At 40.0% G+C, this 27649-nt stretch overlaps 1 pseudogene; it reads right to left on the reverse strand.

The window, feature by feature from the left end:
* Positions 1-668: 668 nt before the first annotated feature.
* LOC140513488 (transcription initiation factor TFIID subunit 4 pseudogene) lies at positions 669-27649 on the reverse strand (annotated as a pseudogene).

Genomic DNA, 27649 nt, shown 5'->3' on the forward strand with positions numbered 1-27649 from the left:
ACCTGTATTCTAGACTCACCAATATTGATCCTTGCTGCCCATTCTTTCCTTTCTCCTATGCCAGGACATGGGTTCTTTTCTAAATAGTTGATAACAGGACAATGTTCTAGAGCTTCAGTGTCTTCTTTCACTTTCTTCCTCAAAATCCCTATCTTCATCATCTTCATCTGTTAAAATGAGTTAAGATGAAATTGTCCTTTAATCATATCCACTTAACCTTTGTAAATTTTCTCACTGTTACAGAAAAGGACTTTCTCTCCTACTGAAGAGTTGATTTGTAAACCGGACTATAAATCTGTTGGCTTTGGAGAGGCGGCTGTTTTGTAAACCACATCCCATTTGCTCCTTACAAAAACAAACAATCAAAAGGTTTAATCTGCCAATTTATCAAAACCTCCCCAGGCGTCTCCACCCAAAATATTCTGATCCTTTCCATTTTATCTAAGGAACACTTCGTATGGCCGTGGTGAATGCCTGGTCCTTCTATCATTTTCTAAACAAAATACGAGGTTCCTAAGGCTGACCCGCCTTATTCTTTGTGTGCTCAGCAGTCCAGTGGTTCTGTCCCTGAACTAGGTCCCAGATAATCCACTTTCCTCTTCTTCCTAGGACCATTTCCTTCTACGACAGGGAAGTTGGCCTTCCTCTGCCTCTTCCGATCTAGCTCTGGTTACTGGGTCTCTGCATCCTGGTTCCAGTTCAATTGTTCTGGTCCAGACTTTGGCGCTCGCATGAATCTTTCTCTCTGTGGTTCATCTTTCCTCTGCTTTTCAATCTCCCCCATCTGTTCCCATAATTACAGCTGTGCACGGACGTCAATGGCCTGTTCGTATCTTTCATCGTCCACAGAAGATTCTTTGGTTGCGCACTTTCTGACTCTTTTTCGGCAAGGTTTTGGAGCCTCTGCTGGGTAGGGTGAGAGACGTCCTTTACTACGTCATGGTGGAGTTCTGTTATTCCGTACTTTTACCTATTTCCAGGAACTTTCTTTGTAAGGGTGCTGAAAGAGAAAGGTTCCATCCCGACAAGATCTCGTTTGTGTGCCCACGAATGGAGAATTTGTTGCCAATATCCTTGCACTTTCCTGGGATAAGTGGGCTCTTGCCAGTGAAATGACGTCATGAAAGTCTTCGTGGTACCTTTAAGAAGCACCTGCAGGTTCTTGGGGTGATTCTTTGGAGCCCGCGATGCAGAAACAGCAGAATGAGCTTTGGTGCCGGGTAGCCCAGGAGTTTTGACCACGGAGACGCTTTGAAGCCGATGGGGTTAGATTTGCAGAGCACCAGTGATCAGGAGAAGATGGTGCGGCTGTGGCGATGCTAAAGTAGGAGATGGTGTCCCAGGTGATCTGGGCAAGGCTCATCGCCGCCCAAGGACGCTGTGGTCTTCTGATAAAGCAGAGGTGGAGGTTGTCCTCTTTTGCCAAGGATGACTGGTGTGGGTTGCGTCAGTTGTAGGACTGGAGGCTGGAGAGAACTGGTGCCAGTGGCGGCCGGCTTCCCGGTGTGCCCTGAGCCTAGCCACTCGGCTCCACGGCACTCAGGGCAGTTGTGGCAGGTGCCGAAGGTTGTCATGTCTGACTTTGCTGGATAAAGGCTGCCGAATCTGGTCTTAACTCTCTCAAGGCAGATAAACTGCTCTTCAGGAAAGACACGAGGCAAAGTCAAGGTGAAGCCTTCAGGTGTCCATATAAGGTGCTGGTCAACTCTTTCGCTTTCATTTTTCCATCCAGCAAGTTCTGCCCTAAATCTTTGACCTTTGCTGCTGTCTCTGTAGGGCGATCCCCAAATGAGGCCAGCTGCATTAACGTCGAGAGATAATGCCGACATTTCCAGACATTTTGCATCCTTGCAGCGGCAGCAGCAGAGGCTGTTGTGGCTCCTTAGCCCTTGGCGGGGTTCCAGAGTGGAGAGAGAAAGCTGTTCCCAACGCAGCTGTCTTGTGCTCCAGCATCCAGAACTATGTGAGGCTGTACTCTGGTAACGTAGTTGGCTGCAGCGTCGTCTGTGCCTAGGACACTGGCTGCATTATGGTGGTTGCTGTTTCATGTCGTGCAAGAACGGGTGTTCCAGAAGCCTGCAGAGTTGAGAGCTGAACCGGAGGGGTCCTTGTGGGTGTCTCAGGGCGTGATGCCGTGATATTCCGAGGCTGAGACTGAGCACATGCCCTGTGCCTGCATCTGTGTGCCAAGCTGTCTTCGGAAAGCATTAACAACTGTCCATTTTCACTTCGAATGAGGAGCATACCTGGGGATAGCTGAAACTCTGGAATACTGGTAGGATTCTAAAATGGTGGAGTCAGACGAGGGGCTAAAAGTGTAGGAGTCAACATTCCTCCGATCCTACCTGTAGTGGATACCCTGGCAGCTTTTGTGTCACTCTATCGGCAGTGCCACTAGCATTGGGAGTGCCCGCTTTGCCAATGACCACCTTAGCCCCGGCACAGGCCTGGCCACGATTGAGTGCTCTCCAGTCCGACCTACAATCTGTTTTCCATGTAGGGCAGCATCTCTCTCTCTCTGTCTCTCTCTGTCTCTCTCTGTCTCTCTCTCTCTGTCTCTCTCTGTCTCTGTCTCTCTGTCTCTGTCTCTCTCTCTCTCTCTCTCTCTCTCTCTCTCTCTCTCTCTCTCTCTCTCTCTCTCTCTCTCTCTCCTCTCTATGTCTCCTGTCTCTGTCTGTTTCTGTCTCTCTCTGTCTCTCTGTCTTTGTCCCTGGGTCTTCCCTCTCAGTCTCTCACTCTTCTGGTTGTCGACTGAAACCAACCTTTCCTACCTCTGCAGGATCTTCCCGGGTACTTTTTATACTTTTATTTATTATTATACTTATATTTATTAATATACTTTTATATTTAATCTTTGTCTGTGAAGTTAGATCTCTGCTTGAACAGTATTTGGAAAGCTGACTCCAATCACCTTCCCCTTTTCAGGTTCCAAGGTAGCCCTTCAGCCTGTTGTCCAGTTTTCAGTTCCTCTATTTATAGGGAGAAAAGTACCGCCTACAAGGGTTATGTCATGGAAGGGTGGGGGACTCTTATCTAGCTAGGGGTTCAAGTAAAGTACATCAACTGGAACTCCCCTGCCCCCCACCCCATTCAACAACCAAAACAACAATGTGCTAGAAGGAAAATTGGCCTTGGCCAAAAGTACCTAAAGAAGCCTGGAAACAGAAAGGTCATAAGAGGCTAAAACTAGAAAATTTGAAAACCTGCTACCTAGTCTTATGAGTTAGAAGCAATTTCTTCAGGTGGGACTTCCCTAGATTAGTGAATTCAAAAGTCCTACAATTCCGAAGACGTTTTCATAGGCTGGCAGTTGAAGAAAGAGGGCTGGTGTGGGGGAAAGACAAGGCTGCTTTCACCTTCAATGCCCCAGAACCTAAGCTAATGGCCCTAAATTGGCAAGGCACTCTCCTTCCTCAAATTCCTCTTTCTTTCTCTTTGCATCTCTCCCCCCTCACAATCCCCATGAACACAGTGCAGTTAACAGTGTCTTATAAAATCATGAGGCAGGGAACCATCCTCAGATCTCTATCCCAAATAGTTTCTATCCCAAATAGTTGGCACTATAACTTAGAGAAAGCTGAGAGCATGGTCTTGAGATTTGTCCTTTCCTCCTCCCCTCCCAAACCTAATTGCCTGAACCTTGTTTAGTGCTCCCATTTTCACCTCTCCCCTCTGAGGTAGACTACCAGTCTGCTTGCCTCCAAGAGCTGCTCTTCCCCCACCCAGCCTCTATACAGCCAACCTAGAGTGATTCTGTTTGTGTTTCCCAATTGCTGACTCAGGTCATGTGTACAGCAATTGCCTCATGGAGTAATGATATACTTGAGGTGAAGAGCCTGCTATGAAAGCTGAGAGTGTAGGTGGTAGTAACACTCAGAAAGTTTCCCTTTTACCAGCCTAGAGAAGTTCTGGGTGCCTGGGTCTTCATAACCCAGAATGATAAAATGACAAAAAATAGTCCTTGAACACAAAGAACCTTTATTTTATGGGGGGGTGGGCATAGAATAGGTACATGGATAGGCTAAGACAATAAGCAAAAGAGCTCCAACAAGTCGGGAGGAGATGAAGAAGACTTGAAATAAAGTAAAAGATGGTGCTTGAATTAAGCCTTGAATGAAGGAAGATGAATAATCCTGATAGGTAGAAATGAATATTATGTTCTAGGCACAAAAGAGGGACAAAAAAAAAAGGAAAATGTAAATCAGGAAACAGCTGTCCAGTCTGGAGTCCCAGCATGAAACATTCCTTTCTGCCATGCTGGTCCCACTAGGCTTTGCTCTCTGCACTCATGCCTCTGCCCTCAGCTGGCACTGCTTTCAACCGACTCAAACTGGTGTAGACACTATATTAGTTGGAGGCCCTGGATGCACATCCCAGCTCTGCCACTTAGAGTCTGAATCACCTGTCTGCCCCTCAGTCTCTACATCTGTAAAGAAACAGGACTGTGTGACCCAGTCTCTTATGTGCCCTTCCAGGCCCAAATCCTATGATATTGTCAGCCACCCACATTAACCACAGGGCCCTCTCTGACCTGCAGGTGTGGAGGAGTGTTGCAGCTCTCCCTTATAGAACTTGCAGCAGAAGCACCGTTAAACCAGTGCCAAGCTCTTCTTTCTCTTTCACTGACATGAAGCCTCCTGTGAGGAGGGCTATAGACTTTTGTACCTTGATACACTCTCTCCTGCACTCCCTCCTCAGCTGCACAAAAGTTAGCAGCATATCTGATGTAGGAGAATACTTTGAATGGAGGAGCCAGTCCTAACAGTACATACCAGACCAACTTTTCAGTGTTTTTTTTTCTCTTCCTGCCCTCTATCCCCAAACCACCCACCCCACCTCCAAAAGCCCATATTGTTTCTCTACTTCATGTCACAACTGGGGTCAAAGTGACTAAGGGTTGGAAACAAAGGAACCTCTGTAAAGAATCAGAGTGAAAGCTAAACATACCTGTCCACTGATCTCCCTGAACCATATCCAGGCGGGAAAGAAGTAAAAAGAATAGAAAAAACAAGAGAGAAAGGCAGAAAAACCAAACAAAACCAAAACACTCACCAAGTTTAAATACCCAAGGAGGGACCAGAAAGTTGTAAAACAAATAACCTGAGTTGTGACACTGGGAACATCAGGTGAAGTAACAGCAGCCAGGTTCCAGGTTGGCTGTAGACCAACATTTTGGGTCAGCTCATTCCTTGTTGGTGTAGTTTTCTGTGTATTTCACATAGTCTTATTTCGTTATTGTCTTTAATAGTAGCATATTCTTTTGGTTCAATTTTCTTTACTCTTAAACACTTGTAAGAGTTTTACCAGATTATGTTGAATTCTTATAATCTTTTTGTCCAGACCTGTGATTTATTTGGTTTAGGGAACACCTTCTTCCCATCATTAATCAGCCAGTATGAAATGAAATGAGAAATTTCTGTGATGTCATGGTCCTCTTAGAAAATGAAGGATAAACACAACCTGTGAGTAGACTGAGCTGCCTAAATGGGGACCCTCTCCTCTCCTCCTTCTCCTCTCCTCCCTTCCCCTCCTCTCCCCTACTTTTCCCTTCTTTCTTGTCTCCCCTAAAACCTTAGGCCTCCATGCACTCTGAAGCCGAAGAACTGAACAAGGGTCCCTGCCCAACCTCCACTCAGTGGCTGGTTTTCGATCTTCATGGCTTAGAATGAATGTCAATAGAAAGAGTTTCTCTTGGAAACAACAATCCTGAGGTTCCTGCCCCTACCAGTGATATTTATCTATTTATTTCTTCTTTTCTATTAAAGGGGCCACCCCTGACTACCTGACTACCTTTTAAAGAGGCCTTTTTCACTGAATGGGCATTACCTCACTCTAAGTGAGGACCTGAAAAGTCCCTAGCCCACTGCATCCTGGACTGTCTCCAGTCACCCTGATGAATATCAGGCCACTGGATTGAGATGGCTCTGGAGGAGAAGTGAGGCTGGTGACCTGCACAGCCCTCCCTCACTCAAAACAAAGTCAAGTGCAAGTCCTGTCATCATTTCTCTGATGTCACGGTCTTCTTCAAAAATGATGGACATACACACAAAATCTCCCCCTCCCCCCCAACTCACCCCTAAGAGAATGTGAGCCACCTTGGTTTTATTCCCCATTCAATATAATACACCATACTCAAGTGACTGGGTTTTCTTTCTCTTTGTTTGTTTTTTTCATTTTAAACTTAAATACAAAATTGGAAGAGGAAAAATGGCATTGCCATGTACGCAGCAGAACATGAGAGGGTTCAGTATAAACTAATATATTTTAATTTCAAGAAAACCTGTCTAATAAATACTACACATTGTTTTCAAAGCTGCTCAACTTTTCTTTGGGTCCTTGTTGGTTTCCTTTTGTTCTCACTGTGCACTTTATTCTTTATTTCCCCTCCTCCCTTTCCCACTAAAGAAGTCTAAGATGAAGTCTGGACATATATATATATATATATGTATGTGTGTGTGTGTATTTCTATATATGTATGTATATATACACATACACACAAATATATATGTAAACATAAATGTATAAATATATGTGTGTATATATATATATGCACACACACTCAGAGGCATAAATAAATATTCATATACACAGGTAGACACTCATATACTTATATGTAAGAGAGTAGTACGTTTATTTCCACTTGTCATCTGTTTCTCTGAATGTCAGTAGCATCTTCTTTCCTAGGCCCTAGTCTTTCTACAGTTTTCCAAGTCAAAGAACTCATCATTTCCTACACTGACAGCCATAATGTCATCCAATCACATGCTATTGGAGAGACTGTTTATGGTATTTTTCCCCTCCAATTTTCTACTTTCCTACTATTCTTCCCTTCATAGATTTTATTTATACAAGGAAATTTTAACTTAAAATTATCAAGATTGGGGGGGGGGGGGAGGAGCCAAGAGGGCGGAGTACACAGACACACATACGCCAGCTCCGAACCCACAGCCCATAAAATATCTGTAAAAAAGAACTCCCAACAAATTCTGGAGCAGCAAAAGCCACAGAACAATGGAGCAGAGGAGATTTCTGTTCCAGAGAGCCCTGAAAAACCTATGAAAGGTCCGTGGCGCCCCAGACCCAGGGCCGAGCCCAGCCCTGCCTTGGCCCCGCGGCAGCGAGAGGAGCAGATCCCAGCAGGCTTCAGGGACAGAATCTCCTGCGGCCGAGAGAGTCCCTCCACACACAAGTGACAAGGGTCGGTGAGAGAGTCTTTTTGGGTGGCTGACAGGGTAGTGGGGTGTCCCTGTGGCTCGGGCCCCCTTGAGAGGCAGCAGCGGGGGTGGCAGCAGACTGGGGCTCCCCAAGCAGGCAGGAGCCCGGATCCATTGTGGAAGGTCTCTGCATAAACCCCCTGAGGAAACTGAGCCCCGTGAGGCAGCCCTGCCCCCACCTGAGCACCTGAACTTAATCTCACACTGAATAGCAGCCCTGCCCCCACCCAAAGCCCTGACGCTGGGAAGCAGCATCTGAATCTCAGACCCCAAGTTCTGGCTGGGCGGATCTGGAAAGAAAACTCAAAAGTCAAGTCACTGGCTGGGAAAATGCCCAGAAAAGGGAAAAAAAAAAATAAGACTATAGAAGGCTACTTTCTTGGTGAACAGATAATTCCTCCCTTCCTTTCTGATGAGGAAGAACAATGCTTACCATCAGGCAAAGACACAGAAGTCAAGGCTTCTGTATCCCACATATCCAAAATAAATATACCATGGGCTCAGGCCATGGAAGAGCTAAAAAAGAATTTTGAAAATCAAGTTAGAGAGGTGGAGGAAAAACTGGGAAGAGAAATGAGAGAGATGCAAGTAAAGTGTGAAAAACAGGTCAACACCTTGCTAAAGGAGACCCAAAAAAATGCTGAAGAAAACAACACCTTGAAAAATAGGCTAACTCAATTGGCAAAAGAGGGTCAAAAAGCCAATGAGGAGAAGAATGCTTTCAAAAGCAGAATTAGCCAAATGGAAAAGGAGGTTCAAAAGCTCACTGAAGAAGATAGTTCTTTCAAAATTAGAATGGAAGAGATGGAGGCTAATGACTATGAGAAACCAAGAAATCACAAAACAAAACCAAAAAAATGAGAAAATGGAAGATAATGTGAAATATCTCATTGGAAAAACAACTGACCTGGAAAATAGATCCAGGAGAGACAATTTAAAAATTATGGGTCTACCTGAAAGCCATGATCCAAAAAAAGAGCCTACACATCATCTTTCATGAAATTATCAAGGAAAACTGCCCTGATATTCTAGAACCAGAGGGCAAAATAAATATTGAGAGAATCCACAGATCCCCTCCTGAAAGAGATCCAAAAAGAGAAACTCCTAGGAACATTGTGGCCAAATTCCAGAGTTCCCAGGTCAAGGAGAAAATATTGCAGGCAGCTAGAAAGAAACAATTCAAGTATTGTGGAAATACAATCAGGATAACACAAGATCTCGCAGTTTCTACATTAAGGGATCAAAGGGCATGGAATAGGATATTCCAGAAGTCAAAGGAACTAGGACTAAAACCAAGAATCACCTACCCAGCAAAACTGAGTATAATACTTCAGGGAAAAAATGGTCTTTCAATGAAATAGAGGACTTTCAAGCATTCTTGATGAAAAGACCAGAGCTGAAAAGAAAATTTGACCTTCAAACACAAGAATGAAGAGAAGCATGAAAAGGTGAACAGCAAAGAGAAGTCATAAGGGACTTACTAAAGTTGAACTGTTTACATTCCTACATGGAAAGACAATATTTGTAATTCTTGAAACTTTTTAGTATCTGGGTAGTGGGTGGGATTACACACACATACACACACACATGCACACACACAGAGAGACAGAATGCACAGAGTGAATTGAAGAGGATGGGATCATATCTTAAAAAAATGAAATCAAGCAGTGAGAGAGAAATATATTGGGAGGAGAGAGGGAGAAATGGAATGGGGCAAATTATCTCTCATAAAAGAGGCAAGCAAAAGACTTATTAGTGGAGAGATAAAGAGGGGAGGTGAGAGAAAAACATGAAGTTTACTCTCATCACATTCCACTAAAGGAAGGAATAAAATGCACACTCATTTTGGTATGAAAACCTATCTTACAATATAGGAAAGTGGGGGATAAGGAGATAAGCAGGGTGGGGAGGATGATGGAAGGGAGGGCATTGGGAGGAGGGAGCAATTTGAGGTCAACACTCATGGGGAGGGCCAGGATCAAAAGAGAGGATAGAAAGAATGGGGGGCAGGATAGGATGGAGGGAAATATAGTTAGTCTTATACAACACGACTATTATGGAAGTCATTTGCAAAACTACACAGATATGGCCTATATTGAATTGCTTGCCTTCCAAAGAGAAGGGTTGGGGAGGGAGGGATGAAGAGAAGTTGGAACTCAAAGTTTTAGGAACAACTGTCGAATACTGTTCTTGCTACTAGGAAATAAGAAATACAGGTAAAGGGGTATAGAAAGTTACTTGGCCCTACAGGACAAAAGAGAAGAAGGAGACAAGGGCAGAGAGGGATGATAGAAGAGAGGGCAGATTGGTGATAGGGGCAATTACAATGCTCGGTGTTTTGGGGTGGGGGGAGGGGACAAAAGGGGAGAAAATTTGGAACCCCAAATTTTGTGAAAATGAATGTTAAAAGTTAAATAAATAAATTTAAAAATTATCAAGATTATCCTTTTACACTTAAATAATGTTCTCCCTTACAATATACTTTTTAAGTTTGATACTGCTCAATGTATTTCCTTTTTCATCTTTTTTCCTGGTTTCTTTGATGTTCCTGACCTTTTGTTATTCTGAATGAACTTTGTTATTTTTTTCTAACTCAGTATAATAATTGTTCTAAGTAATTTAATTTTGATGACAATGAATAGTTTATTTAGAGAAAGTTCTCATTTTAAACATTATTTTGGTTTTACCTACCTATAAATAATAAATAGTACTCCAATTATTTAGATCTGAATGTATTTGTACAAAATGTATTTTGAGTTTGTCCTCATATAGTTCTTGTGTCTGTTTTGTGCGGATACACTCAGGTATTTTATTCTGTCTTGGTATTTTAAATGGTTTCAGCCTCCACCCTCCATCCTCTACCATTCACGTCAGGTCCCACGCATCCAGGGCAACTGAAAAAACTGAGAAGATGGGGAGTATTTTAAGATCTGTGTTTCAAGGCCATTGTTAAGACTCGGTGCAGGCCATGGCTAATGTGGAATTTTTTCCTGTGACTTGATCTGTGTAATCTATATTAAACTACTTATCTTCTCAAACAGGGGGAGAGATGAGGGAGGAAAGAATTTGGAATTCAATATTTTAAAAAATGAATATTAAAACATTTTAACATGTATTGGGAAAATTTTAATGAAATAAATAAATACATTTAAGGAAAAAAGACTCAGTGCACTGTCATAGGGAAGGCAATTTGGACCCAAGAAAAGTGCCAGAAAGGAGTCTGGAAATGGGAATGTCCATCCATATGCACTAAGTTCACCATTCTTCCTTGTTAAACAAAGCAAGTCTGCAAATGGGAAAAGAATATTTGGGCAGCTGAATTAAGGGAGTCCCTGGTTTAGGGGATGGGACACAAATAACTTCTGATTGAGAAGCAGCTAGTTGTCCCCATGGCCCATAAACAAAAGCTCAGCTGGATGTATTCAACGACTGTCAGTCATCTCTGTTTTGACTTTGCTTGTAAACCCAGGACTAATCACTACTACACAGGAGACTCCTAATTAACACTGCTAAGTCTGGTATGAGGCAGAAAGTCCTGCAGGTTGGGAAAAGGGAAAGAGCTACTCTTTAAAAACCATGGACCTGTCCTTTGTGTCCACAGTGTGCAGGGGAACTGGACAAGCACCCAGTGATCATTGGAAAAAGAAATGACCAACCACTCCAGTGTTTTTGCTAAGAAAACTCCATGGAAAGAGTGTTCCATGAAGACATGAAGAGTCAGGCATGACTGAGTGAATAAACATGACTGAGTGAATTCAGTAAAATACTGAATGGGGAAATTCTACTTACATGCTGTGCTACTTCTGGATTCTGCTCTGCTCTTCAGGGAATGTATTGCTCACTGCTCTGCTGGACAGATTGTCAGACGTTTCCCTTGCTAGGTACGTATTTTGCCAGATTTCTCTCCATTGGCTGTTTACCTTGTACTGGACACTGCTCCTCTTCCAACTTGTGGCTCTGCTGAAATGTTTCACTGTCTCTCCTTACTCCTGAGAGTGCTGAAAGCTGCTATGCTCCTAATTCAAAGTCAGAAGCTATTTAATGGCACTCACCTTGGATCAACAAAATGTTGTCCTTGTTTCATTCCATCTGAAGTAGGGGTTCTTAACCTGGAATCCATGAGAGATTTCTCAGAGTTTCTGTAATTACATGGGAAAACTAAAACTCATATACTTCTATTCCAGTATAATTGGAGTGTAATTCTGTGTATTTTATTTTATGCACTTAAAAGTATTATTTTCAGCAGGAGTCTATTGGCTTTACCAGACTGCCAGAGGGGTCCATGATACAAAAGTTAAAAGTCCCTGATTTTTGATTCCAGCTGAAATTCAATCCTATGAGCAAGAGTTTTCCAGTCAGTACTCCCTCTCCAACTGGCAGCATGAGAATAATTGGGAGAGTGTATCCCTGAGTGTTTGGAAGGAGAGGAAAGCGTCCATTTCTCCTTGCCATTTGTCTTACTACTCTCTTTAATTAAATTTGTTTGTTTTGACTTAGTGTGCACTCTGATTTTGTATGATCAAAACAAACATCTGATGGGAGTTCACGATCTGTAGCTTTGAATAGATACTTACCCAAAGAGTTCCTTGAACCTGGGCATAGCTTTCATTGGCAGCAAGGGGGAGAGGGGTGCTAGTCAGGAAACCAAAGACAAATGAACTGACACCCAGCAATCAGAGGTCAGACTAGCCCCTGCCCTCAGGAGAGATGTGTAGGTGCATACAGAATCAGTGCCAGGTGGAAAGTATCTGGAAGGATCAGGAACTAGGGTGCTCTGGCCCAGCCTCCCAAGACCCCCATAGGGGTCAGAGACAGGCTTGACCTGACTGCAGGGTCAGTATTCTTTCCATCTGATTATCCTGCCTTCCTGAGTCTGGAGGGAAGGAACAAGCATTTTTTAAGCTCTTGCTGCGTTTCAGGTACTGCAATAAGCACCTTCCCTACACTATCCCCCAATTGTCCAACAGTAGAATTTTTTTCTTGTTATTCGGTTGTTTATAATCGTTTCTGATTCTTCGTGACGCCATTTGAGTTTTCTTGGGAAAAATACTGGAGTGGTTTGCCATTTCCTTCCCCACTTCATGTTGTGGATGAGGAACTGAGGCCAGCAAGGTTAGGTAACTTGCCCAGGGTCACATCACTAATAAGTGTCTGATACGAGATTTGAACTCAGGGAAATGAGTCTTCCTGACTCCAGGCTCAGCATTCTATCTACTGTACTGTATCATCTACCCCCTAGAGTAGAATGGATTGCTTCAAAAAGTCAAGTACAGGAGCATCTATTAGGCATTTACTCTATGTCGGGAAGCACGCTAAGGGCTGTGAATACAAATACACAAAAAAGAAACATCCTTTACCTTCAAGTCGCTTACATTCCAATAAGGGAAGACAAGGCATAAAAGGAATTGAAAGGAAAGGCAGAAGGAGAACTAAAGGAACCCACACTGGGAAAGTCCAGAGAGTTAGAAGCAGAGCCAGGAGAGGAGATGAAAGATGGCTAAGCTGGGTCCTTTCATGAAATGGAGATTCTGAGAGGAGCTCACAGATGGGAGAAGGGGGCTGCAGAGTAGAGAGATGTTCTGAGGTGAAAAAGCACAAGGGACACCAGGATGTTTGGGGGTGAGAAAGCCACAGGCCCTGAGGAAACTTCCTGAGTGAGAAGACAGTTTAGGCATGGGATCAACTACAGAAGGTCAGAAGTAAAGGCAGGAAAAGAAATGAAGGATGGCTAAAAGTAGACCCCATTACATGAGGTCTCTAAGCAGAATCAGTATAAACTCCTGCTGACACTGCTGAGGGGAAGCCTTTTCAAGTTGAGTTGGACCAAGTTCTTCATGAATCTGTGAGGGTTTCTAGATAGCAACATAAATATATAGACCATGTTAAGAAACAAACAAGAATTAAATTAGTGACTCCTCCCCCTCCAGCCTTCTTGGCATTAAAAGACTGAGCCCTTAAAGGCCAGCTCTCTTTTCTCTCACAGAGAATGGGCAAACCCCAGTTGGTATCTAGGTCCCCCTATGGCCATATGTCCTGTGAGTGTTCCATTTTTGTCCTAAGCCTGTAATAAGTGTAGAGTTTTTACCCTCAATCCCTGTTTTCCTCATGGATCCAGGCTGGGGACACTCTAAAATGACCCAGTAGGAAATTTCCAGCATTGCTGATGGTGAACAAATGGAAACATTACAAGAGGCAAGGGTAGTATTTGAAGTCAGGTCTCCCAAAAGGTTAGAAGTCAGTTTATGCCTGATCTCAGCTCTCACCATAATGTTAACCCCATTTCTGGTGTTCCCTTTGAGACCTTGGGCAAGTTTCTTACCTCCCTAAGCCTCAGTTCCCCAACTGTAAAATGGGAAGATTCAATTAGATGGCCCCTGATGTCTCAGTTACAGAATCTGTGATCCTATGGTCATAACTTTGATGTTCTCTTTCTGGGCCTCAGTTTCCTTATCTGTAAAATATGGATTATATGATTTTTAAAGTCTCTTTTAGCTGAAACCCTGGTTCTGTCAATGAAATTTATCTACTTCCCAGTTTTCCCTAAGGTGATCCCACTCATCTGGGAAACCATCCTGAGGGTCTTTATGAGAGGAACATTGAATCAGAAGAGATCTGAGAAGACAGACTTTAGAATAGTTTGGGGGAGAATTTGGGAAGTATCTAATCTAACCCTTTTATGTAACACAGAAGGAAATGAAGGCCCAGAAAGGTTTAGTGGTTAGCCAGGTAGCTCTGTGGGAAGGAGAGAATATGGAAGAACTTATCACTTTTGACATGGGGAAGCTGAGCAGGGGAAGAGTGAAGAGACTTGGTGAGTCATTGCAGGCTAAGCCTCCTGAAACTTTGCCAAGGATTTTAGAGTCATCTCCCCTGTCCTGGAGACACAATGCTTAAACAGGTTAACTTGTAAAGTTCAGATCTTTCCTACTTCTTTTTCCTCTTTCTACAGCTGACTTAGCCTTGGAGTTTCAAAGAAGAGAGGAGAGTCACAGCATGTTTTCTCTGAGTTTCTGGGCTTCAGCTCTGCTGACTTTACTCAACTTCTGGGCCTGGTCTGGTGAGTCTTGAGGGGACTAAGCCGTGTCAGAGACCAGGATAGAGGATGAAACTCAGAAGGAGAAAACAAAGGAAGGAGCAAGAAAGGGTGGGGCTGGGCCTGACTTCTCTCTTGGGCTGGAGCTGGCCAACATATGTCCAACCTTTGAAAGCACTGAAAAAGTAAAGTAATTTAGGTAGAATTGTCATTTTTATTATATTAGCTCAGACTACCCATGAGCAATTGATATTTTTCCAATTGTTAATCTGAATTTCTTTGTGTGAAGGTGCTTTGTACTTGTGTTAATACAGTTTCTGGGTTTCTCTTGGCAAGTAGACTCCCAAATATTTTATAATGTCTATGGTTATTTTTTGGAGCAATATTTCTATTTATTTAGTATTTTATTTTCCCCCAGTTACATGTAAAAACAATTTTTAACATTTCTTTTTAAGACTTTTAGTTCCAAATTCTCTCCCTTCCTTCCTCCTCCTCCTGCCTCATTGAGAAGGCAAGCAATTTGATATAGGTTATACAGGTGCTACACATGTTGTAAAAGAAAACATAGAACAAAAAAAATCGGGAAAAATAAGTAAAAAAAGTATTCTTAAATTCCTATTCAGACACCACCAATTCTTTCTCTGAGAATGGGTAGCAGTTTTTACTATTCTGTTCTCTTTCTCCTTTCACCCTGTCCTTCCTCAAAAGTACTTGATGTTTAATTAGCCTTCCCCTAATCTCCCTTCCCTTTCATCACCATTCCTTTCTCTTATCCCCTTCCCCTTCCCATAAAGATTTCTGTATGCAGTTGAGTATATGTGTCATTGCCTCTTTGAGCCAGTTTTGGTGAGAGTAAGGTTCACTCGCTGCCTTTCACTCTAAGAACTTTTTCTTGCTTCTTTTATGTGAGATAATTTACTCTATTCTACCTCTTCTGTTCCATTTCTCCTGGTACATTCCTCTCTCACCCCTTAATTTTATTTTTATACATTATCCTTTCAAGTTCAACTCATACCTGTGTCCTCTGTCTATGTATACTCAGTCTTCTTACTGTCCTAAGAATGAGAAAGTTCTTATGAGTTACAAGTATCGTCTTCCCATGTAGGAATATAAACAGTTTATACTTATTAAGTCCCTAATGATTTCTTACATTTTATTAGTTTTTTATAAAGTTATGTCGAGGAGGGTGACGGTAGGTGTGTGCGCGCCCTATTGCCTATTTCAACTAAGCTCTCTATTCTTAATTTACTACTAAATCCTCCTTCATATTTCTTAGTTTTCATAAGATAATTCGTTTTCTAGTTCAGAAAATGTAGCCCATTGCTTTCCTCTTCATATGCTACACCTTAACCTAATGTTTTTATGATTGTAGATCTTGCTTACTTTTTGTCCCTGTTGGGGTTAGCTGACGATGGCGGTATATAGGCTGTATTGGCAAGAAGAGGTGAGGTTTATCGATTATAGAACAGGCTCCTCTAGGTGGGTTTAGGGCACTTGAGTTTTAAGCATTGGCTAGTAGTTCTCTGGCGAATAATTTTGTTACTTAATTATCATGGTTTAAGGTTAAGCATAGTGGGGTATCTAATCCCAGTTTGTCTCTTAGCTGTAGTGTGTTCAGCAGAATTAAAGCTACTTTAGTCATGTATTTTGATGTTAACTAGAGCGTATTACAGTTTAGTTAGAAATTAACTTTATTATAGGTTTTAGCTTAAACACGCTTTACGCCGTTTGTCTGTTAATTTGGGTTAATCGTATGACCGCGGTGGCTGGCACGAGATTTACCAACCCTAATTAATTATGATTTAGTCAAACTTTCGTTTATGGCTTAATATTAGTCACTGCTGTATCCCCTGGGTGTGTGGTTAAGTAAGGCGTTGTGGGCTACTTGTAGTGTGCCTGATACCCGCTGCTGTTGATTTGTTTTAATTTTGAGGGCATTCTCACCGGACTGCGGAAACTTGCATGTGTGTGTCTAATTGTAATTAACAGTAAGGCGAGGACCAAACCTATATGTTTATGGGACTATATTAAAGTCCATCTAAGCATTTTCAGTGCTTTGCTTTGGATTAAGATACATTAACTGTTAGTGTTTTAGGGTTTTTGCTGAGTTTTTGTATATTTTGTTAGTATTATATTTGGTAGCAATAGTATGGGAAGTGGATTTAGGTTGTAGTCTGTATTTTTAGTGTTTGTGTGGGAGTATAAAATTTAATACTGGGATCTTATAGTAATTTAAAATAATGTTAACATAAAATATAAGTTTTATTAAATATTAAAATGCTATAGTACCTACCGTTTGGATAGTATAATGCTTAACTAAAGATTTGTTATCCTGTTTGGGGGTTTGACGGAAAAAAGTAAGTTCTTTGGTGATAAGGGGGTAGGGGGTTTAGCTATGAAGATTAAGCCTGTATGTCGAAAAACTGAAGCATTTTTAGGGGTTGTGGTATCTTCATGTCTTACGATCATTGACTTTCTGTCTTTGTGCAGTTGATTTAATTATCCTCTGAAGCTTATCAAAGGAGTCTAAGTATTTCGTTTCTTTATTTGTGTTATATATGTCTTTCGAGCATTGAGTTTCTAACGGTATTGTCAAGTGTTATTCGACTTGCACTTGAAACGGATGTCATGTTGATGCTATTGTCTCTCTTGCTATGTCTGTCTAATCTGATTAACTGCACTCTGTAAGCTCCAGCACGTTGATAAACCTCCCCCAAAACAATCCTGTTTACATTTTTATGCTTCTCTTCAATCTTGTATTTGAAAGTCAAATTTTCTATTCGGTTCTGTTCTTTACTTCAAGAATGTTTGAAGATATTCTATTTCATTAAATGTCCTTTTCCCCCTCCCCCTGAAGGATAATGCTCAGTTTTTCTGGGTAAGTTGATTCTTGGTTCTAATACTCACCCTTTGCCTTCTGGAATATCATATCCTAACCCATTCTGATCTTTTAATGTGGAAGCTGCTAAATCTTGTGTTATCCTGACTGTGACTCCACAATACCTGAATTGTTTCACTGGCTGCTTGCAATATTTTCTCCTTGACTTGGAGGCTCTGAAATTTGGCTATAATCTTCCTGGGAGTTTTCATTTGGGGGTTTCTTTCTGGAGGTGATTTAGATTCTTTCAATTTCTATTTTACCACTCATTCTCAAATATCATGGGAATTTTCCTTCATAATTTCTTCAAAGATGATGTATAAGCTCTTTTTTTAAATCATGACTTTTAGGTAGTTCAATAATTTCTTAAATTATCTCTCCTGGATCTATTTTCCAGGTCAGTTGTTTCTCTAAGGAGATATTTTACACTGCCTTCTATTTTTCCATTGTTTAGGTTCTTTTATGGTTTCTTGATTTCTCATAAAGTCATTAGCTTCAACTTGCCCAATTCTACTTAAGGAGTTGTGGTTTGTTTGGTTTTTAAGTGAATTTTTGTACCTCTTTTACCATTTGGCCTAGTCTGATTTTTTTAAGGCCTTACTTTATTCAGTCTTTTTTTGTTTCTCCTTTACCAAGCTGTTGACTCTTTATTCATGATTTTCTTGCAACACTCTCATTTCTCTTCCCAATTTTCTCTACCTGTCTCACTTAATTTTCAAAATCCTTTCTGAGCTCTTTCATGGCCTGAGACTAATTCATATTTGTCTTGCAGCTTTGAATGTAGAAGTTTTGGCTTTTTTTATCTTCTTCTGAATGTGTGTTTTGATCTTCTTTGTAATTTTCAATGTTCAGGGTTATTTTTTCTGCTGTTTACTTATTTTATCAGCCTATGACTTAGCTTTTAACTCTTCATTAAAGGAGGGCTCTTCTTCCAGAGTGGAGGGCTCACTCTCCCAAGCTTCAGGGGTTTTGTGCAGCTGTTTTTAGAGACATTTCTGGGGATCTGTAAGTTTTCAGTTATTCCAAGGTGATGTGATCCAAAGAGGTTTGATTACTACTCTTCTGGCCTGTGCTCTTGTCCGCGAGTGACTGCAGGCACTCTTTTCTGCCATGGAACTGTGAAGAGGGTCTCCATTCAACTGTGGTCTCACACTCTGGTGTGCTAGTGCTCCTCCTCACCCTGGAAATGCTATCCAGGACTGTGATCCAGATCTAAGTATGGAGAAAGCAACAGAGTCCTGCCTTAGTGCTTGAAAAGAGATCCCTGTAATCTACTGACCACTTGTTCAACCTCCCTACCATCTGTAGAATGAGAGCACTGGAAGGAGCTGCTAATGCTATGGATACTATGGCTTCCAAGGCCTGCTCTTGGTTTGCTGGACCTGGGGCTCTGCTGGCACAGCCTGTGCTACACTTTCACCCAGGTGCAACAGACCTTTCCTGCTAATCTTCTAAGTTGTCTTTGGCTAGAAAAATTACTTGACCCCATCCTTCTGTGGGTTCTGCTGCTTCAAGAATTGTTTTACGGAATTATTTAAAGGTGTTTGCAGGGTTTTGGGGAGAGCTCAGGAGAACTGCTGCCTTTTCTCTGCCATCTTCTGCCTACAATTGTTTTAAATGGAATTTCTCTTTCTATTTCTTGCTGCTGAGCTTTGTTGGTAATATAGAGAAATACCGATGAGTTGTGTGGGTTTGTTTTATATCCTGAAGCTTTGCTTAAGTTGCCAATGATTTTGAACAGTTTTTTAGCTGATTGTCTAGGATTCTTTATGTATACTATCTGCAAAGAATGATAGTTTTGTTTCCTCATGGCCTATTCTAATTATTTCCATTTTTCTTGACTTGTTAAAGCTAACATTTCTAGTGTAATATTGAATAACAGTGGTGATAATGGGCATTCTTGTTTCACTCTGATCTTATTGGAAAGGCTTGTAGCTTATCTCAATTACATATAATGTTTGCTGATAGTTTTAGATAGATACTACCTATCATTTTTTAAAAATGCTATTTATTCCTATGATCTCTAGTGTTTTTAATAGGAATGGGTGCTGTATTTTGTTAAAAACCTTTTCCTGCATCTATTGAGGTAATCATATGACTGCTATTAGTTTTGTTATGGATATGGTGAATTAGACTGATAGTTTTCCTAATATTAAGCCAGCACTGCATTCCTGGTATAAATCCCACCTGGTTGTAGTGCATTATCCTTGTGATAAGTTGCTGTAATCCCTTTGCTAATATTTTATGTAATTTTTTTGCATCAATACTTATTAGGGAAATTGGTCTATACTTTTCTTTCTCTGTTTTGGCTTTTCCTAACGTGGGTATCAGCACCATAGTTGTGACATAAAAGGAATTTAGTAGAACTCCTTCTTTGCCCTTTTTGCTAAATAGTTTATGTAGTACTGGAATTAATTTTTCTCTAATACATGGAGAAATGAGACAAATTTGAAAAATAAGAACAATTCCCCAATTGATAAATGGTTAAAGGATATGAGTAAATACTTTTCAGAAGAAGAAACCAAGGCTATCTATAGCTATATGAAAAAAATGCTCTAAATTTCTATTGATTAGAAAAATGCAACTCTGAGGTACCATGTCACACATATCAGATTGACTACTATTTCAGAAAAGGAAAATGAGAAATGTTGGAGGGGATGTGAGAAAATTGGGACATAAAATAGCTGTTGTTGGGGTTGTGAACTGATCCAATCATTCCAGAGAATAATTTGAAATTATGCCCAAAGAACTATAAAACTGTACATGTCTTTTGATCTAGAAAGAGCACTACTATGTCTATTTCTCAAAGAAATAAAAAACAAAAAGGAAAAGACTCTTTATGTACAAAAATATTTTTAGCAGACCCAGGGCACAGACTGTATCAGTGCCAGAGTCATCCCCACTGTGGCAGGGCCAAGCAGGAAGCCTTGTACAGTCTGAGGCAGTGGGTGCACTGTGGAATCTCAGGCATGTCAGCCCAGTTCAGGAGTCCAGCAGAACTGAGTGAGTGAGGGCCATGGAACCCCAGTTATTTGCAGTGTCTGCTCCTGAGACTATCAGCCCACAGATTAAATGTCTATAAGTCACCCACTTGAACTTCTGGGAGCTAAGATGGTGGAGTGATTGGTAAATGCTCTCCCCCTCCCCTTCTTGATCTTGAAAGACCCACACAATATTTCCCCAGGAATAATCCTGGAAAAGTTGAATCAGCTGAAGGAGTAAATAATCTCTTAGCATATGAGGCTAGAAAAATTGCTAAGGAGGGTCCCTCTTGCTGTGGCTGAGGGGAACCAGTACAGGACTGGAGATGTCCCAGACAGCACCACCTAAGCAAACTGGGAGGAGACACGGAGCTTCAGGGGAGTGGAGCCTGCCAACACCAAGACCCCAGGGTTACCTCAGCACCCCAGGGGAATCAGGAAGACACTAGCACAGATGGGATCACTACTGCTGAGCTTGCCTATGCACTGGCTCAGTGGAAGAGACCTGCTGTAGCCAGAACACCACTCCCCCCAATTTAACTTAGCTAGCTCCAGGGCAGCTCTGGAGAAACACAGAAAGACTTCAACTGGCCTCTGCTTTCTCAAACCAGCCAGCTCAGCACCAGGTAGGCTGCAACATTTTAGCTTCTAGCTGAAAAAACTAGAGGACACAACACACAAAGCTTCAAGTTCAAGGCACAAGAACTGAGGGACAGAACCCCTTGTGCCCCAGAGGCAGAGATCTACTTTAAAAGCCAGGAAAAGGATGATCATCATGAGTAAGAAGCAAAGCAGAAAAGAAAAGACCATAGAATCTTTCTATGGGGACAAAGACCAAAATACAAATACCAGAGGTCAGCATTGAGACTGTACACCCATCTGAAGCTTCAGAAAGGAATATGAACTGGTCACAAGCCCAAAGAGGATTCTTTGAAGAGCTAAAGAAGGATTTTAATGCCAAGTTACAAAAGTGGAAGAAAAGCTGGTCAATGATTTTAAAAATATGAAAAAAGCAATCACAGAGGAATTTAAAAGGAAAATTGGACAAATGGAAAAGGAAGTACAAAAACTAACTGGAGAAAATAACTCCTTAAAAGGAACAATTTGACAAATGGAAAAGGAGATGCAAAAGTTAACTGAAGAAAACAATTTGATAAAAATTAGAATTGGGCAAGTAGAAACTAATGACTGTGTGAGATATCAAGAATCAGTCAAACAGAATCTAAAGAATGAAAAGATAGAAGAAAATTTAACACATCTAATTGGAAAAACAACTGACCTGGAAAATACATCCTGGAGAGAAAAATCTAAGAGTTATTGGTCTACCAGAAAGCCATAATGAAAAAAGGAGACTGGACAATATCTTCCAAGAAATCATCAAGGAAAGTTTCCCAGAAGTCCTAGATCCAGAGGGCAAAATAGTCATCAAAAGAATCCACTGAAAGGGATCCCAAACTAAAAACACCAAGGAATATCATTGCCAAATTCCAGAGCTATCAAGTGAAGGAGAAAATCCTATAGGCAGCCAGAAAGAAACAATTCAATATTGAGGAGCTACAGTCAGGATCACACAGGACCTGGCAGCTTTGACATTACATGATATACTGTAAGGCAAAGGACTGGGACTACAAACAAAGATCAATTACCCAACAAAACTGAGCATAATATTTCAGGCAAGAAGATGGACATTCAATGAAATAAGGGGTTTCTGGACCTTCCTGATGAAAAGGCCAGAGCTCAATAGAAAATTCAGTCTTAAAACAACGTCACAAGAGAGGCATAAAAAGGTAAACAGGGAGAAAAATTTGTTATTCAATATGGGCAACTGTTTACTTCCCTACAGGAGAAGATGATACTTGTTAATCTTGAGAAGTATATATTTATTATGATTTATAAGAGGGATATACATAGATAGAGGGAGGAGGTATAAGGTAAATGATGTCATGGTAAAAATGTGATTTAAGGGTGCAAAGGGGTTGTAATGGGAGATGTGAAAAGGAGGAGGCAGAGAAAGGTAAATTACATCCCAGAAAGAAGCACAAAATATTTTGCAGTAGAGGGAAAGAGGGGAGGGAGATGAGCATTGTCTGAGAGGTACACTTATCTGATTTGGTTCAAAGAGGGAACAACAAACTGAAGTAAGTATAGAAATATAACTAGATCTATAAGCAGTAGTAAGGGAAGGGCAAAGAAAAGGGAGGGGAGACCAAAAGGGAGGGAAGAAGTAGTAAGGGAAAAAGGGATTAAAAGGCAGGGGGCAGAAAGAAGGGAGGGAAGACTGAAGGAGGCAGTGGTCAAAAATTAAAACTCTCTTGTGGAATGGAAGGGAGAACTAAAAGCACAAACAGGGGGAAAGAGGAAAAAGACACAGATAGTAATCAAAACTGTGAATGTGAATTGGATGAACTCTCCCATAAAATGGAGACAGAAAGCAAAAAGGATTAAAACCCACAATCCAACAATATATTGTTTACAAGAAACACATTTGAAATGGGGGCATACACACAGGGTAAAGGTAAAAGGTTGGAGCAGAATGTATTGTGCTTCAGCTGATGTAAAAAAAGCAGAGGTAGCAATCCCAATCTCAGACAAAGCAAAAGCAGAAATAGATCTAATCAAAAGAGATAAGGAAGGAAACTATATCCTGCTAAAATACACCATAGACAATGAAGGTATTTCATTACTAAACATACGTGCTCCAAGTGGTAGGGCATCCAAATTCTTAGAGGAGAAGTTGAGGGAGTTGCAGGAAGAAATAGACAGAAAACCTATACTAGTGGGGGACCTCCACCTCCACCTCTCTGAACTTGATAAATCTAACCTCAAAATAAACAAGAAAGAAGTTAAGGAGGTAAATAAAACTCTGGATAAGGTAGATATGGTAGATCTCTGGAGAAAATTTAATGGGGCTAGAAAGCAATATACTTTTTCTCAGTGGTACATGGAACATATACAAAAATTGACCATACACTGGAGCATAAAACCCTCACAATACAGTCCAGAAAGGCACAGATAGTGAATGCATCCTTCTCAGATCATAATGCAATAAAATATATTCAATAAAAGATTAGGGAAAGAGAGACTAAAAATTAATTGGAAACGAAATAATCGGATCCTAAAGAATGAGTGGGTTAAACAACAAATCATAGAAACAATCAACAACTTCACTCAAGAGAATGACAATAATGGGACAAATAACCAAATCTTAAGGGATACTGCGAAAGTATTTCTTAGGGGATGGTATATCTTTGACTGCCAACATGAATAAAATAAAGAAAGAGGAGATAAATTAATTGGGCATGCAGCTGAAAAAACTAGAAAAATAACAAATTGAAAATCCACAAGTAAATACCAAATTAGAAATACTGAAAACCAAAGGAGAGATGAATAAAATTGAAATTAAGAACACTATTGAACCAATAAATAAAACTGAGTTGATTTTATTTAAAAATTTATATGATTTTAAAATATAAAAAATTTTACATACATAAATATAAAATTTATATTTTGTATAAATAAAATATATAAAAATAAAATATAAAAAATTTTAAAATAAAATTGATAGACCTCTTGTCAGTTTGATTTAAAAAAAAGAAAGAAGAAAACCAAATTATCAATATCAAAAATGAAAAGGCTGAACTAACCTCCAATGAGGAGGAACTTAAAACAATAACTAGAAATTACTTTGCCAACTTTATGCCCATAAATTTGACAATCTAAATGAGATGGATGATTATTCTAAAAAATATAAATGACCCAGATTAACAGAAGATGTAGTTGAATACTTAAATAACCCCATCTCAGAAAAATAAATTGACCAAGCCATCAATGAACTCCCTAAGAAAAATCTCCAGGACCAGATGGATTTACAAGTGAATTCTTTCAAACATTTAAAGAACAGTTAATTGCAGCAGTATATAGACTATGTAGGACAACTGGGGAAGAAAGAGTCCTACTAAATTCTTTTCATGATACAAATGTGGTTCCAATACCTCAACCAGGAAGAACCAAAACAGAGAAAGAAAATTATAGACCAATTTTTCTAATGGGTATAGATGCAAAAATTTTAAGTAAGATTTTAGCAAAAAGAAGACAGCAACTTATCATGAGAATAATACATTATGATCAGGTAGGATTTATAACAGGAATTCAGGGCTGGTTCAGTATTAGGAAAACTGTTAGCATGATTGATCATATCAACAACAAAACTACCAGAAACCACATGATTATCTCAATAGATGCAGAAAAAAACCTTTGACAATATACAACACCCATTCCTATTGAAAACACTGGAGAGCATAAGAACTTTCCATAAAATAATAAGCAGTATCTACCTAAAACCTTCAGCAAGCATTATATGTAATGGGGACAATCTAGATGCATTTCCAATAAAATCAGGGGTGAAAAAAAGATATTCAATATGGTACTAGAAATGTTAGCTGTAGCAATAAGAGAAGAAAAAGAAATGGAAGGAATTAGAATAGGCAAAAAAGAAGCTAAGTCATTACTTCTTGCAGATGATATGATGATATCCTTAGAGAATCCTGGGGAATCAAATAAAAAACTACTTGAAATAATAAGCAACTTTTGCAATGTTGCAGGTTACAAAATAAACCCACATAAATCATCTACATTTCTATATATTACTAACACAGTCCAACAGCAAAAGATAGAAAAAGAAATCCCATTTAAAGCTAAGGTACACACTATAAAATATCTGCGAGTCTACCTGCCAAAACAAACCCAGGAACTATATGAACACAATTACAAAACACTTTTCGCACAAATAAAGTCAGATCTAAGAAGTGGAAAAACATGTGTTGCTTGTGGGTAGACTGAGCTAATATAATAAAAATGACAATTCCACTTAAATTAATTTACTTATTCAGTGCCATACCAATCAAACTGCCAGATGTATATTTTCCAGAGCTGGAAAAAAATAATATCAGAATTCATCTGGAAGAACAAAAAGATTCAGAATATCAAGGGAACTAATGAAGAGAAATGCTAGGGAAGGTGGTGTAGCCCTACCAGATCTCCAATTATATTATAAAGCAGCAATCATCAAAACCGCTTGGTACTGGCTAAGAAACAGAGGGGTAGACCAGTGGAATAGAGTAGGTACTCAAGTCACAGTAGTCAATGAATATAGCAATCTACTGTTTGATAAACCCAAGCTTCTGGGATAAGAACTCACTGTTTGACAAAAATTGCTGGGAAAACTGAATAACAGTGTTGCAGAAACTGGGCGTAGACCAATGCCTGACACTATACACAAGAATAAAGTCCAAATGGGTACATGATCTAGGTATAAAAATTGATACTGTAAACAAATTAGGGGAGCAAGGAAGAGTGTATTTGTTAGATTTTAGGAGAATGGAGAAATTTTTGACCAAACGAGACAGAAAACATTATGAAGGCAAAATGGATAATTTTGATTACATTAAATTGTAAAGTTTTTACACAAACAAACCCAATTCAACCAAGATTACGAAGGTAGCAGAAAACTTGGAAAGAATTTTTGCAACTAGTGTCTATGATAAAGGCCTCATTCCTAAAATATATAGAGAACTGAGTCAAATGTACAAGAATACAAGTCACTCCCCAATTGGGAAATAGTCAAAGGACATGAACAGGCAGTTTTTAGAGGAAGAAATTAAAGCCATCTATAATCATATGAAAAAACACTCTAAAGCACTATTGATTAGAGAGATGCAAGTCAAAACAACTCTGAGGTACCACATCACACCTATCAGATTGGCTAGCATGACAAAACAGGAAGATGATAAATATTGGAGAAGATGTGGGAGAGATGGAACACTAATTCATTGTTGGTGGACCTGTGAGCTGATCCAACCATTCTGGAGAGCAATTTGAAACTATGCCCTTAGGGCTACAAAAGTGTGCATACCATTTGACCCAGCAATATCGCTTCTAGGACAGTATCCCAAAGAGATCATAAAAATGGGAAAGGGTCCCATATGTGCAAATATATTTATTCCATCTCTCCTTGTGGTGGCCAAAAACTGGAAATCAAAGGGATGTCCATCAACTGGGGAATGGCTGAACAAGTTGTGGTACATGAATGTAATGGAATATTATTGTGCCATAAGAAATGATGAACAGGAAGACTTCAGGGAGGCCTGGAAATACTTATATGAACTAATGCTGAATGAAAAGAACAGAACCAGGAGAACTTTGTACACAGTAACAACCACAGTGTGGGAGGAATTTCTCTGGTAGACTTAGTCTTTCATAGCACTGCAAGGATCTAAAAAATTCTCAATGGACTTTTGAGGCAAAACACCTTCCACATCCAGAGAAAGAACTATGAAATTGGATTGCAGAATGAAGCAGACCATTTTCTTTTGTACAAAAGAATAATGAATGAACAATATTATAAAGTTAGCAGTAAGACACAACTGAAATGACAATCTTATTTCAAATACTTGATACAATGGGAATGTGTTTGGATTGCCATTACAATTACAAGGGAGCTACTATCAATCAAAAAAAATTATATCAGTTCTTTTAGTGCAGGAGAAGAATTAGAAATTGAAGGTATGTCCATCAATTGGGGAATTGCTGAACAAGTTATGGTATAGGACTATAACGGAATTCCATTGTGTGATGAGAAATGACTAGTAGGATGATTTTAGAAAAAGTTCAAAAGATTTATAGGAACTGATGCAAAGTGGAATGTGCAGAACCAGAATAATGTTATACTCAATAATAGCAATGTTGTAACAATGGTCAACTGTGAAAGACTTAGCTACTTTGACCAATACACAGATCCAAGACAATTCCAAAGGACTCACCTCCACAGAGAGAAGTGATGAACCCTGAGTACAGACTGAAGAATATGTAATTCCATTTTCTTTCTAAATTCTCATTTTTTCTTTTATTTTCCAACATGGCATATATATGGAAATATGTTCTACATGACTCCACATGTATAATGAGAATCATATAATTTGCTTCTCAATGGGTGGAGGAGAGGAGGGAGGAAGGGAGAGAATTTGAAATTCAAAATTTTGAAAAATGAATGGTAAAAATAAAAGAAAGGCCTGCTTGCTTACATCTTTTTTCCTTTTATTATGACTCCAGTAGCTGATTATAAGATAGTTTTGCCACTCCAGGCCAACCTCTGCTCCAGCACTCAGCACAATGTCTGGAATATAGTAGGTATTTAATAAATACTGATTGATTAGTTGATTCTTCTAGCTATGTAACTATGGTTAATTCACTTTCCTTCTCTGTGTTTCAGTTTTCTCATCTCTAAAGTGAGGGTAATAATAAAATCCCTACTTCATACCATTGATGAGAGGGAAGCTCTTTGCAAACTTTAAGCACCATAGGAATGTGATCTATGAATAAATTTTAATTCCTACTTCTCATAGGTCCCTTGGTGTAGTGGATAGAGCCTGCTGGAACTGGAATCAGGAACATCTGGATTCAAATTCTGCCTTTGATATTTAGGAGCACTGGTTGCTAGAGGGAGTTTACATACCAGGAGTTTCTTCTCCTGAAGCAGATTCTTCAT

The sequence above is a fragment of the Notamacropus eugenii genome, chromosome 1 (genome assembly GCF_028372415.1).
Source record: "Notamacropus eugenii isolate mMacEug1 chromosome 1, mMacEug1.pri_v2, whole genome shotgun sequence".
Taxonomy (NCBI): domain Eukaryota; kingdom Metazoa; phylum Chordata; class Mammalia; order Diprotodontia; family Macropodidae; genus Notamacropus; species Notamacropus eugenii.